The following is a 15,758-nucleotide window of genomic DNA, read 5'->3' on the forward strand; positions in this document are numbered from 1 at the left end:
GAGTTTAATTTGTAGTGTTCTGGCTAGAGCTCTGATTTTAGGCTCCCATCTCCCCTGCTGCTAAACTAGAAGTCAAAGTGCCATATTTCAATTTCAAAAAATCTAAATAATTTTGTAAAAGAAATTTTAAAGAAACGTAAATAACCTTTGAGCATGCATTAAACATATTTTTCATTTAGCCCACATTTCTGTATTAAAGGTTTTCATTATTGGTCTAACAACTTTCGTTGTGAGTTCAGTATTATGAATGACGGAAAGCCAGGTCTATCATAGCACTTTTCTTTGAACAGCAATAAAATTTTGCATTTTTACAAATGTGACATTGTTTTTTATTTTTTATTGCATTGCTTCTCTGCCCAAATATAAATCATTTTCAGCCTAAAGCAGTAATGTCTGGAAATTTACAGGAAAGCATCAACATGAGTCATGACATTTATAGACCAGTTTTTTTAGGGCAGCAGCAGAGCTGGGGGGATACCAAAAACTGTACTCAAGTAAAAGAAGCACGACTTCAATATTGTTTTACTCAAGTAAAAGAAAAAGTAGCCGTCCAAGAAATCACTCAGGTGAGGGTTTTAAAAAAAAGTATTTGGTAAAAGTCTACTTAAGAACTGAGTTACTGATCAAATTATCAATAATTTAATACTTAAAAATTACATAATCAGATGGACCAAAACATAAAGTTAAGTGGAAAATTTGGAATTTTATGAACCAAACTGACAATATTTCATAGAAGTAAAAAGAAAAGGCAAAAGGAGATTTTTCCATTTAGTTTCTTTCGGTATAAAACTTCTGAAACTTTAACAAAAACTGCAGGTTAGTGTCTTTGTCTGGTGGATTTTTGGTCAAAACATGTTTGTTTTTCATTCAGTGGGAAGAAAACCCAGAAATTTTACTCAAGAAAGAGTAGAGATACTTCATAATAAAATTACTCAATAGTCAAAAAAAGTTACTCAAGTAAATGTAACGAGTTATTACCCAACTCTGGCTAGTATACATGCATTTCTGTCACTATTCTACATGAAGATGCCAAAACTCCGGTTGAAGCAGTCTAATGGCTACGTTGGAGCGTCTGGATGTGATGCAGAGCAAACAGAACCTGAGTCACATCCGGAGGAGCTTCTGTATGAGAGCGGACATCCTGCTGTCTGTCCTGATCCCTCATCAACTCGTTTCACAGACGAAGAACTTCAAAGGTTTTTGCGCATGCAATACTGAATACCAAGACATGCATGTGAGGCGTTTAAGATGTTGCAGCTCTGGTAGATTATTTGCGTGGCATTAGTGTGAGCAGCAGATAAACAGAGCTGGTTACAACATACAAAAAGACTGGAAGGAAAAACAAGACAAGCAACTCAGGTATATTTTTGCCGAACTTCAAAACCATCTAGTGAAATATTAGTATGTTAATTTCCAATTCTCTACTTCTGAAATGAGACATAACATTTAATGACATCACAATGACATTGTTTTTCTTACTCACCTTTGATTAACAATCATAAATCAGTCACTTATTATGATGTATTTTATCCCTAAAACGCCCCATTTGTTCATAACAGTGAAAATCGGCCCAGGCGACTAAAAATAGTAAATAAAAGCTGGAAGATTTATGAAAAAATTCTGATCTGTACTCAAGTTTTTTAATTAAAGTTGTTGATATAAAGAAATATAATTCTAAATGCCTTTTAAGTATTGTTTTTCTGATAATTTTTCATTTAATAAAATAAAAAGGTCATGTTCTTCCCATACTTCTGCATTTATTTCTGGATGGAGTGCACACACACACGCACACACACACACGCACACACACACACGCACACACACACGCACATATGCGCCTGCACACACACATTCAGTCATGTTTTCATGTCTTGTGGGGACTTCACATTGACTTCTATTCATTTTCAGTCCCTTACCCCAACCCTAACCATCATATACCTAACCTGTAACCCAAAAACAGCAATTCCCATCATGGGGGCCAAGAGATGTCCCCACACAAAGCAGCGGTCCCCACAATCCCACAGTGCAGACACATATAGGTCTCCACAAGGATATAAAAGCCAGGTTCACACACACGCGCACGCACACACCACGGAGTTGTGCTGACGGTGCTTTCCCGGTAAACCTGTTGGAGTGAGTCAGACAACAGAGGCAGGTTGCACCCAGCTATATATTTTACATTCACATGCAGCGTTCGTGTAAAGCAGCCTGTGGGAGGTGACGATGCTGCAGACACGCCGGAGTCAGGAGATGCTAATAACACACCACTGACACCGACAGAGATGGGAGCCGAGCGCTTTCATGTGGGATCCAGTTGGAGAGGAGAGGAGCTTCTGTGTAGAGAAACTTGCAAACACTTGACAGAAAAAGGGTGTGACGAGGTAACATGTAGACAGACAATTTGAAATATTTCTATGCAACTTCTGAGTCCAGATTTTTTTCTGTCTTGTTTTCAGAGTGAAGTTGTGAAAGTGCAAATATTCATCATGAGACTGACTAATAAATAGAGCTAGATAATGCATATTGGTCCCGTTTTTCAAATTAAAAAAAAAAATAAAAATTACGTGATAGACAACATAAAGTAGTTGATGACTGGGAAGTAAAAATAAATCATTATAAATCATTTCTGCATAAAAAGAAGAAAGAAAGAGGAAACAACGGAGCCCGACTGGTGACACGGGAGAGAAAAATCTCCACTTGCTGTCTCCTGGCCATGACTTGTTATAATTAAATCATTCCCACAAAATAAGTCGTTCCCATGAGTTATTAAGTCATGGCCACGATTTATTTTCTTCTCTCGTCACCAGACATAAAAACCTTTTCTTTGAGATCCCTAAATAAAGTCCACTTCAACTTGGGAATCATCAATATTAAAATTTGGGTCAATATTGATATCCAACATTGCTGCTTTGGCCAATAACATATTTACTGATATTGGATTTACGGGTTTCTACGTGTCCTTAAAAAGTATTAAAAGTCACCATCTTAAAATGTTTTGAATTCAATTTAAAAACTGGTCTTAAGGTAGATCTTAAATGTTGCCATGACAGGACTATTTAATTTCATACATGCTACATAGTTTTTTGATTTTCCTTGCAGGGGTTTTTCTACAGAAACGTTTGAGTCGCACGGCAGACATCTTCAGTGCTCGTGACTAAAGGTGGTGGAAGCTACTGCTAACAAGCTGCTAATACACACAAGCTAGACTTTTGTGTCTATCCTGGGTAAGTGTAAATTTGTTGGATTTAAACAACACATTTTTTTTAATAGTACCAGTCTTAGCTATTAAAAAACTTTATTTCAGCAAAGTTGTCGCTGTGGAGGGAATAGCATGGAGAATGGAGAGCAGCTGTGACTGTAAATATGGAAAAAGATTAAAAGGAACAAGAATTAGTGTCATCAACTCCAGTAAGAATCTGACAACATCTGTAGATAATCTCACAAGAAGAGTCATTTCTTCCTGCAGAGGACAACACTGTTGTTGGTAGCATCTGTTGACAGGGTAACTATTCAGATCTGGTATTTATTATGTTGACACCAATGTCATTGCTCAGAGAGAAGAACACCATTGGTGAAAAAAATCCCGTTTGCAATTTGCAACAAGCCATGCAGAAGATCCAGTAAACAGAGGGAGGTGCTCTGGTCCAGTGAAACCAACAGTGACCAATTTGGTCAACATGAACAATAATGTGTGGTAAAAAACAAAACAAAACTATAAAACTCATTGAAGATGCGAGTTTGTCAGAGGGTTCCCTTCCAACATCCCTGGAACGGTTTAGATCAGAGCAGATTCATATGTTAGAATGGTCCAGTCAAAGTTCAGACCCAGAAACAACGGAAAATTTGCTGCAAGATTAAAAAAAATGAATGTTCATAGATTATGTCTATGCAATCCAAGCAAGTTGGAGTTACTTTAGTAAATCAAGTTTGGCATTGTAGGAATTGAAATTGTCAACAGGTAGGTGCCAACAGTGCTCACCACTCACACTCAGTTCAGAACATCAACTTAATCCGTCTTTACTGTCACTTTTACTGGTGAAAAAAAAAATCTGATAACTGTTTAAAACAAACAAACTTAGCCTAGTGGGGGCGGGGGGAGTAAAGCCTGGTGGTCCGCCAGGCTTATGATACAATAAACTGTAATCACTGTAAAATGTTTGAATGAAAACACACTTTTCTAATTTTTAACATTTATTTATGATACATTTTGAGATAAATTTCATTTTATTTATCCATCTCTGCATCTTACCATTCTCCTTTACGACATTAATGTAAAACAGACCTGCTGTTCAGTGTAGCATGGTTGGGGGGCCTAGAGTCCATATTTAGAGGGCAAGTGGTGGCTACAGAGCCAGACGGCCATCCACACAAACATTTGAACTTTAGAGCAATTTAAAGTTGCAAATACTCAGCAAATACCAACTCATGCTCATATAGAAGCCTCAGTAGCTGCATTTACACTGATGGTGAAACTGCGAAAATTGGAATTGCACAAATAAATTTGCTCAATGGAAAGGCAATGCTCAATTTCAGAAAACCAAAATTTTTTGATAGAAAGTGTTTGAGCCAGGATGAAGTTGTTTTTCAGATGAAATTAGTGTATTTCACAAAACTGCAATGGCAACACCATTTTCACATCACACGAGTCACGTGATGAACAGCTGGATGTCACTACAGGCAGAAATGATGAAGGAGAAGATGACAGGAAGTGATTGAAGGATTATGGCGCGGTGTGCTTTTAAATGACTTAATGTGTGAACAAATTCATTCACATTTCAAATTGCATTTCTTATTCAACTGAAACACAACAATTGCAAAACTGTAGTATTTTGGGGGGGCATTAGCAGAATATTGAAAAAGTTTTCTGCTCATCTGTAATAGAAACGCAGTTGGTAAAAAGTTCAGAAGACAACGCAGAGCGCTGTGCACATCATTATGTAATCATGGTTTACTGGAGCCTCTGACTGGGGAACCTGCAGCTCCCCTGAGAAAAGCAGTGATGTGTGCTGAGGCTCTGGGCTTCCTGTGCTGATCCCCTCAGCTTCCAGGTGTCACAGAGGAATGCATCTGAACATCACAGGAAGGCAGACAGGGAGGGCAAACAAGGACTTGTAGCAACCTGTGACTGATACTTCACAGAGAAAACAAGCCATTGTGAGTTTCTACTCGTCAGCAAACACTTTTCATCGGTAGATTATATTCTCATAGCCAAAAAACAAATATACCAGGTGGAGTGTGAAGTTCAGGCGCATTCACGTTTACTCTCATACGATGTGATTCAAACGTGTTTTCCTTCCTCCGGAGATGATAAAAATCATCACAGTTCCATCATGAGCAAACTGAAGATGACCAGACAAGGTGATGACATCAGCCTCTGCAAGCAGAGCTGACAGGAAAACTCGACACAGAGAAGAAAACCTCTGAAAGTGTCAGGAAAAACCGAGAGCTGACTTGACTTTCCTTTCCCTGCATGATCTGCATCTGTTCAGCCATGTAGGAAAAGAAACATCAGCGACAATAAAGACTCCAGGGCACCATGTGCCACCTAACAAGATAAAAAGAATAACAATAAATGAAAGGAAGACCTGAGATAAAGACCTGCAAATAAATTGTTTTCATTATCAGGTTGTGAGAAGAACTTAAAAATGTAAAAGAAAGAAAGAAAAAATAAAGAAATACACGCAAACAATCAACAAATAAAGTATGCAAATTCAAACTTAATTTAAATTTAAACAAACTGTTCAAAATTTAAACGACAAATTCTGGACAAACATTTTGCCATGAGGGGTCACAAAGATGAATTTTGCTAACTAAAGATGTAAAAATGAATGCCTCTTTTATTTTTATCTGTGCAATAGTAAATGAAACATGCAATATTTTATTGAATTGAACAACATACATATTTAACATAATCACTGTATGTTGAAAATATAACAAGAGTCTTGATATTATTATTAGAATACAAAGTGTACAATTTCTGAAATTTCGGGGGTGATTGTTTTCTTTTTGGGGTCAGAATTATTTTGTCAGCCATAAACATAATCTCTTTTTTTTTATAGCTTTTTAAAAACTGATACTTCTTCATCTGGAGGGTCTTTTGTGTTGTTTCTTTTTGTATGTTTGTACGGATGCAAATGAGCATTTTGCTTAATCAGGTAAGTTAAAAGTTAATGTTGTACATTCATTGATTTCTACTGTTTCATTTGGATGAATGTGTAAACCTGATTAATAAATGAGAAATAATTTGTTTTGTACCTAATGTTACGTGAGGCCAGATTTGCTCCATTTTAGAGTTGTGGTTTCCTCCAGGCCAGCTGACAGCTCTGCCAGGGGCCGGGGCAGGATAACACCAGATGGGCCCCTGCACACATGGCCTCCTGGAACTAGTAGAAAACAAATGAATATTTTAATTTATTTAAAGACATGATTCATCTTCGTCATTACTCTTATCTCTTACATTATCCCATTACCTTCCTGCCATTGTCATCTAACAGTGATATGTGTGATAGTCTGAATAAAATTGGAAATCTCTATATTTAAAAAATAAATATTCTTTTTAATATATTTCATAGATCCTCATTCAATTCATTGTTCAATTTATTGGTTAAAATGGCGACTCAAATCAAAATTTGAATCACACTTTTAAGTGGCATTTTTAAAAATGAGTTTTCCCTTCCTGTACTAAAGTGTGTGATCAAATGACAAAATGATGAAGCACATATTGCGTTATCAACAGTTACTACAGATTTAAATATTTAAAAAAATCTAAGGTAGCAACAGAATAATTAGTTTGTTGTTTGCATCTCCTATTATATTAAAATTTTCAAATGCATGAATATCAGCTTTGTGACATTTAAAACTACTGAATTGTGACACTTATGAATTTCCATACACACAGGGGCGCAACTACATGTTATTCAGGTGGATGCGAAAACATAAATTCCCCTCCCCACCCTCCCCCGAAACGAAGACACGTGAAAGGTAAAACTTGCTACATTTACATTTACACGTGCGCGGGGTGAAGGAGCGTAAGGACGCGGTGAAGTGTATGCGAAGGCATCATTGGGGCGCCGCCCCCTCCAGACGGGGTTTTGACGCCCCCTCTGGTGTTTCAATGGAAACACGGCAATTATGAAAAACCTTTAATATGTTGATAAAATGTTTTGGCACCAGAGTGAGCTGGGTTTTTTTCTTGTCCATATCGAAATCGGTTCATTTTGCAAAACAGTGATGGAGTCACTTTTTTCACATCACAGGAAGCTCTTGATCAACAACAGAACGAAAACCACAAGAAGTAGTTAGAGGGTCATGGCGCAGCATGTTTTATATGGGTTATCATGTGAACAAACTTTTTCACATGTGAATTTAACTGCTAATTTAATGGAAACACTTTCTTTTGCATCACATAGGTCACATGATCAACAACCAGATGTTCCCACCGATGGAAACCACTCAGCCAGATTAACTTTTCATCTAATCTGAGTTTGAGCTGGTTAGCATTTAAGAATTAGCAAAAAATACATTTCAATATATTAGCATTTGAAAGTATGCTTTTTTCTTCTGCGGTCATTAACTTGTGACTGTCTCGTGATAAATGAGAGATTTTGTTCTCTACCTGGAAAAACGAGCCTAATAGTTAAACTTGTTTGATTAGTCTTAACGTCTAAACCCCAGCTACTGGAAACCAATCCCAGTTTTCAGCTTTCCCTGTCAGATTGTATCAGTTTTGTTTATGGGGCCTTAAAAAGCCTTAAGCAAGTAGAACTGTTGAACTTCTCCACTTCCTGTCATGTTATAGTCACAAACTTCAATGTACTTGATCAGGACTGTGTGAAGAACCACCACAGCTACAGCTGTCAAAGTCTTGTAGGATTTATCTCTACCAGCTTTGCGTATCTGAAAACTGACATTTTTCAAACTTTCTTCTTTGCAAAACAGCTCAAACTGAGTTTGAGTGGATTGGAGTGTCAGTGAACAATGGTAATTCATTTAATTAGTACTTTAAGCACTAAATATAATATGGTTGAATATATCTGCATCAAAACTGTATGCAAGTTGTTTTTTTTTTTTTTTTTTTGCCAAAATCCCTTTTGCCACAAAATGACTTATGAAGGTGACGATCCGATTTATTTTCCTCTGTCTTTCTTTTTTGCTGCTTCTGCCTCTTTAAGTGGACATTACTTGGTTGCCATGTTTACTGAGCCTCTGTCAGGGTTTCATCAGTTCATTAGGACTCCAAGTTTTCTATAAAACTCTCTGGTGTGAACTCTCCCTGAAGCAACAGGAAGCAGCTCCTGGTGGTGGAATCAAAGAGCTTTAAAAATCCCGCTGTCTAGCCTCTCTTTCTTTATTCCTTTTTTAGAAAAGCGCTTTGATCCTTAAAAAACCCCCCAACAAATAAACAGAAGAAGAAAAAACATAAGTATTGAGCCATTAACATAGTTCTTTATTTATTAGCATTGTGTTAGCCAGTTTATGTTGTAGTTCCTCACTGGAGAAGCAACAGTCAACTGTTGGTTTGAGAGGAAGAGGAAGACAATTCAGAGGAAGAACTTAATGAAGGCATTAAGAGATTTATCGTTGAAGATTAATTTCTTCATATTTATTATTGTTGCTCACGCTATAACAAACACCACAGAACGCTGCTGGAACGAACAATTAACAGTTACATTTCTGTTCCCTGTTAAATTTAAATTTAGTGGGATGTTCTGAACATATGTGAACATGTTGGTCTATAGCACATAAAAAATATCTGTATTTTGGACAAAATCACACTTAAATTTTATATAAACTATATTTTGGTCATTTAAGAGGTGGTGGGTGGGTGCCCTGCGTCTCTGTGCATGTGGACCCCAATATGTGGGCCCCAGCTTGTGGCCCCGGAAGACACCAGGGCGGCGCCTAGTGGCTGTCTGCTGCTTTTGAGGCCTTCAGGAGCCACTGCAAAAACACAAAATAATACCAAGTATTTTTGTCTAGTTTCTAGCACAAATGTCATAGAAAACTTGAAATAAGACAAAACTAACTTGAAAGTAACTTTTTAGTAATGTATAGCAGCTTATTTAAAGTAAATAATTCCTTAATATTGATTAAAAAGTACTTGTTCTGTTGGCAGATTATGGTGCTAATACCTTTTCATCAATATTAAGGAATTATTTACTTAGCTCCTATAGCTTGCTGAAAACATACTTTTAAGGGTAACTCTTTATTTGAAGGTTTTTGCATAAGACTGACATGATGCGTAGTCTTTATGAATGTTTGACTGTTGTCATGAAGTGTCATTTGGTAAATAATGACACTTTTAATCCAAAGTTGACTCTTTTAATTAACTTTTAATCCCAGTTTAATGCAACTTTTCATTATAATGTAGTTATTTACCAAATAATGCTAAGTTGACACTTTAAATGCATTTTTAATGCATATGTACTTTAAACGTGTCATTATTTACCGACTGATGCTTCATGACTTCAGTCATAAACATTCATAAAGACTCCTTCACGTTCAGGACAAGTGTTATGTCAGTCTTATGCACAGCCCTTCAAATAAAGTGTTACCCTTTTCAGTTAGTTTTGTTTTAATTTATGCGTATTAAGATATTTGCACCAGCAACTAGACAAAAACTACTTGGTAAGACTGGGTGTTTGAGCAGTGCAGTCCTTTGACCTTTACCTTGTCTTCCCACTGTAGCTGCTGCACTCCCTCCTCACTCTCTCCTGTGTTGTCTCTCTCAGTGTCTCCCTTAAATAAGAAGCACAACAAAAATCACACTTGAATATGTTTGTTCTCACAATGAGTCGTTGTCTTCTGCGTGTCAACGTCTGGTTGTTGATCATGTGACTCGTGTGATGCGATGGTTTTGTGAGATAAACCAATTTCGATACGCCTGAAGAAGAAGAAGAAGAAGAAGAAGAAGAAGAAGAAGAAGAAGAAGAAGAAGAAGAAGAAGAAGAAGAAGAAGAAGAAGAAGAAGAAGAAGAAAATCCACCTCATCCTAGTGGCAAAACAAGAGATTTTTTTTTTCAAATTGCCGCGTTTCCTTTAAAGTAGTTTTATTTTCGAAAATATCAAATTGGTCAATGGAGCTAATGTCATTTCCGTCTAGATTGTTATTCATCATGTAGTTTGTGCTGTCCTCGTCATTATGCAGCTGTCCGTTTAGGCCGCCATGATCAAAGTGTGTTAAAAAAGTAACTTATTGTCATTTGGTAACTTTCTCCCCATGATAAATGAAATCGTCTTTTTAAGATGGCATATTGCAATACTTTGGTGACTTTTGTATGGCAGCCGAATTAGTTCAATAATATTTAAGTGTAATTAAAAAAAAAATAATAATAATAATAATAATAAAAAAAACAGTATATGTGTAGTAAAAACAAAACAGCCCCCATAACAGGGCCTTGAGGAACTCCACTAGTGAGCAGTGTTTTACACTTGGTAAAATGTGCTCTCTGAGGGCACAAAAATGTTTTTGCATTTATTTTTTTCTGTCATGGGTTATCAGCACCAGAAAAATGTGACTTTCTGGTGTTTGCTGAACAGACTGGGATTTGAACACAAAAATAATAAATTACAAATTTCTAATAAATTTCTAAAGATATTTGCGTATTTAACTTTTGCTGGGCTCAAAGTATCATAGAATAAAATGATCAGTCATAACTTCAGAGCTCCCTGTGTGACAAGCGCTGGCTCCGTTTTTCTGATCGTGTCGGCCTTATGAAGACGTTGTTATTGTTTCCTGATTAGGAGCTGTCCAGAAACGGGTGATAGATGTCGCTCTGAGGAAGCAGATCAAACAGGAGGCAAACATTAAAAATCCATCAAGGAAGACAAAGGCATATTTATCACTTGTGCATGTGGAGCACAACTGTTAGAGGAATCTGAACAAACAGCCCACCATCGCTAACCTCGCCTTGGTGAGGAGCTTTGTTTTGTCAGATGGCAGACTTCCTCGTTCTTCTCAGCAAAAGGCCTCTAGTGCATTAGTGGGTTGTCTTGCTTGAACCAAACAAGAACCTCAATCCTCAAACCTCAGCTGAACCTCAATCCAAAAGAGAAACTCTTAATGTACTGAGATCTCCTCAGAATGGCTTGTTGGTGTTGATGTTAGGAAAGTAATTTTGGTCCTTCCAGATCCAACACCTGCATCCCACCAATCAATTCATCCACACAAGTTGGAATTACAAAATTTTGCTCAATGGAAACACGGCCATTTTGTAAAAACTCCAATTTTTTGCTAAAAAGTTTTTGTGCTAGGATAAAGTGTGCTTTGCAAAACTGCAATATAAACATTTTTTGTTGTTGTTGTGATCAGCTACTGACTTAAAAGACAAAGACGACAGGAAGTAGTCAGAGGATGTTTTTTTGATGACTTATTGAGTGGACAAACCTATTCACGAGTGAGTTTAATTACATTTCCTATTTAATGGAAACACAGCTATTGCAAATTTGTGTTTTTGACGTTAGTGGAATATCAACAAAGCTGAGCGTTCAATTGTATCGGCAATAAAGCTACTAAGATGTCAAGACATTGGGGCTAATTTTCCTTCAGTATCGTCTTCTAACTTGGTCATCAGTTCTGACCAATCTACTTCTGCTTTCCTAGCTTAGGCATCCCCAAAACATCTGCAGTCCTCCTCCATACTCTTCATTATTGGCTTTGTCGCTTTCTTGCCAAATATAGCCTTGATAAACATGACCAAAAATATTATCTTATAAATCCAAGATAACATTGGTCATGTTTGTGTCTGTGCTGTTTGGTCTTTCCTCTGGTGACTGGACCGTTCATCCTCCTTATTGTGTATCTAGAAACAGCTATGTCACCAATTTCAGAGAGTCCTGGATATTAGCTAACATTTCTGTGGGGTTTTTGTGTTCTGACTATTGAGGCAGAATGTTTTGCTGATCTACCTGACCAAGGCTTATTTATAACATAATTCCTCATTTGCCACTTTGTAGTTAGAGATTGGATGCTGCTGGTTATCAATCCCATTTCCTTTTTATACCCCTCTGCTGTTTCATGAAGCTCAGATATCTTCCCCTCTGATAATTATTTTCCTGGAATAACTCATTACAAGAACATCAAGAACAGCATCAGCACAGCACTGGATGAAACACACATGGGTCCCTGAGGAACCACAAACTCACCAACTGTTTAACAATCACAGTTGAGGTTATCGTTCAGAGCCATACATATAAACTCTAGAAAAGTTTCAGACAATTTGAAAACTAAAGAGTCAGAAATTCTGTCAGGATAATGTAGATGTACAACCTCAGTACAACTGTAGAACACAGGAGTTTCAAAACCTTCAAAATAAAAGGGTGATTTTGTGACAAAGTGGTTCAGTTTGTGTTCACCACTTGTCCCTTATTCTTTCTCATTCACTTACTTTCTATATTTGGTTATAATGATTAATTTAAACATTGCAATTTTGCTTCACTTACTATCCCGGGTTTGTTTGTGTTAGCATTATGTTGCAGTGTTTATCTATGTAGGTTTAGGTTAAAGTTACTATTTCTGGACTATAGGTAGAATTTACTTCAAGGTATATTTATTAAGGTATTTGTTTTCCTTTGTACTCACCATCATTTCTGCTTGTAGATCTGCAGCAGGGCAGGAGTATGGGAGGGGCCGGCCCAGGCACGATGATGTCATTGATTACCTTGCTGGGTTCTACCAATTAGAGGGTTTTTCTTTTGTGTATTGCTTTGTTTGTTTTTCTTTAACCTTTTGAGTTATCTTGTATTATGCAATTTATTTTGAAGACAACTTCATTATGTAGGAGTTTGTAAATTAATTTGTAATTTTAGTGTTTCTCTGTTTAGATTATGTTTGTTTGACCTGTTCCTTTGTGGCTGTGTCCAAGCAAGCACAGGTGTGGTGCCAGTTGGATATAAAATCAGTGAGCTTTTGGATGCTTGGGAGAGAAGTCAGAGAAAAGAGTGAATAAAAAGTAATTCAAAGAAACTGAAACCGGGTGGCTGGTACTGATTTTCTGTTCACCTTCTGACCCTTGTGCCTAAACTACTTTACAGATTTATCGCATTTCAGACAGTCAGTGTGTTGTATGATTTTTTTAAGCAATGCCTTAAAGAAAATTTTAAAAAATACATAAAATCTCCGTATAAAAAGTAAAAGTTTGCGATATATTTCAGCAATTTCACTGTGGAAATCTCTGATCTTCAATTAAGACAAGAAGTGATTAAAGTGAGTGAGTTAATATGTTTACATTGGGCCAAAGACAACTGGAGAAGATTTTCATCAAGATATTCATCTGAAGCTCAGGAATACATCTGGACCCAGAACGAAGCCCTGAGGATACAAACAAATCCACAGCTGCTGTGGAAGCTTCCTATCAGCACGTTACCTGGAATAACTCATTACAAGAACATCTAAGGTTTGTATAGATGTGGTCAGTGTCAAAGGTCGTTGGTTTTATTAATCATAATCCTCCATTCATTTTCTGTATAGTTTTTGGTTCCCCTGGGAAAGGAGTAAAAACTAAGGATGAAACAATTAGCCGGAGAAAAGATGACGATCAAAATAATTGTCAGCTAATTTAGAATGCACTTTAAAAAGGACAGTTGCCAAAAGAACAAGTTCAGAATTTAACCCAAAACTGTACAAAACAGAAAAAATTTGCGTTTAAGATAAAAACAAACTTTTATCTGAAAATATGAGCAAAGGAGTAACTTTTATTCATATGACGTTAAATTACTCACATCACCGTTTGTCTGTTTAGCCACTGCTGCATTATTCTACATCCACTTAAATATGTACAAGAGTAAAAAATATCAGAATGGTTACATGTTTTTTTTTCCCTTTACAAAATGTTACAAAAATTTGAATAACAAAAAAAAAAAAACAAAAGCAAAAAACGGATAAACTATTTGTCTCTGCAGTAATAGCTGACCAGCTGGGTTAGCAGTGGAAGGATTAGCCTTCAGTAATCCAGCCTGATGCAGGAGCTTCTCCTTCAGGACCCACGGAGGGAAGATATTCCCTCCACTAACAATTACAGATAATTAGGCCGTCAGAGAGAAAGCTTTATTTAACAAGCTGTATCCTAAATTACCTTTAATTGACGTGGTCATTTAAAAAAAAAAAAAAAAAAATCATTGGCGGTGTCTGACAAGTCTTTTTGCGTTTCCAGATGTTTGCCTGGGCGCAGAGACGTGACCTCCGTCTTCTGATTTATGACTTCAGACAAAATTGCCTCAGGCCACCGGAGAACCGACAGAGGAGACACCGAGGAGCAGAATGTTTCTCATGTCTGCATCAAATGCTTCTACATGTGAAAGAGGATTTGTGTCCACTGTTTGTAATAAGTTAAACATACAAACATAAACTGGAGTAAATGACAAATTTAGTGGCATCTGATTGAATATGGTCGGATTTTTATTGAGGATAAAACTTTTCACCTTTAACTTTTGTGTAAATAAAATGTGCTTATTTGAGATTTTTATTTTATTTTATTTATTTATTTATTTATTTTTTGCAAAATTTGAACCAGGTGAAGCTTGAGGAGTGTTGGGTGGAACATATTGACAGAGAAAACAGTTTTTATCTCGTATGCAAAATGTATAAATATTTTTGCAGTTCTGACTTAATTACTGCGCTGAATGTGTTGCTCTTTCAGCAAATGACCTTTTCTTTTTTTTGATCTGTACACCCCAATTTAAAATTAATCAATTACTCAAGGAACTGATTATTAATTTCAATAATCAGTTCAGCATGATTAATACGATTAATTGTTTTAGTGCACAATAATAAAAACCTCATTTTCATTCAGGATTTTAACTCGTATTCAGTATTCCAACATGGCTCAGCAATCAGGCATTTTTTTCAAATGTTTCATCTTCGTTATCTCATAATTTAATGCAGCTTTAGATGAGTTTACTGTAAACAGCAGCACAATAATTGAAAGGGTAATAAAACATTATTTTAAGATAACACCTTTTCATTTTGGACAGAAACTTCAGTCTGACTGAACTATGATCAAATGTCCTTTGACTGGTGGAAGTAGGCAGCAGAACAAACAGTGTTTAGGTTATAATTCAAGGTTAGTTTAAACTACAGGAGCAATTTCCTCTCTGATAGCAAAGCACTGATTTTTTTTTTATTATTTCAAAGGCTGGAGAGCCACTTCCACTGAACACGTCATGACATTACATACGTCTGACTGGAAACAGAGAATCACGCCCTGCAGTATCTGAAAAGAAACGGAGAAAACAGAGAAACATTTGATTGTTAAAGTTCCATATAATGAAAAGGAAAAAAAAAGATTCTTTCCAAATAAAACATTAAATTGTCATTAAATAGTCTATTTTCCAGGTCAATACTTACCATCAAACAAGAAGTCCCATTACAGAGTCAGAATGTTGGATGTTAGTAGATTACAGTAATATTCGGTAAATTAAAATATGCTTTCTGATGAGACTTTTTGTCAGATCAAAAGTACCTTTTTGAAAACAATCTTTTGGTAAGTTTTAAATGTACTTTTTTTTTATTAAACCCAAATTGCTGTAATATAAAATGTTTTCTTTATTGGTTTTATTGTAATGTTTTCATTTTAAATATCATGTCTCCATTAACTGTAAGCAGTAAACGGTCTGTATGTAACTAGTCTACATAATGTGCTACATTTAATGATGAGGTTTCTGACATAAATTGACTTTTCAGTGATGTTTTCATTTATTGAATGGGTCAGTATTCAATAAATGCCAGATTTTTAAGCAAACAAACAAAAAAATGCTCAAAC

This window comes from Poecilia latipinna, unplaced genomic scaffold (assembly GCF_001443285.1).
Source record: "Poecilia latipinna isolate Pla-1442-1.1 unplaced genomic scaffold, P_latipinna-1.0 Scaffold803, whole genome shotgun sequence".
In the NCBI taxonomy this organism is placed as follows: domain Eukaryota; kingdom Metazoa; phylum Chordata; class Actinopteri; order Cyprinodontiformes; family Poeciliidae; genus Poecilia; species Poecilia latipinna.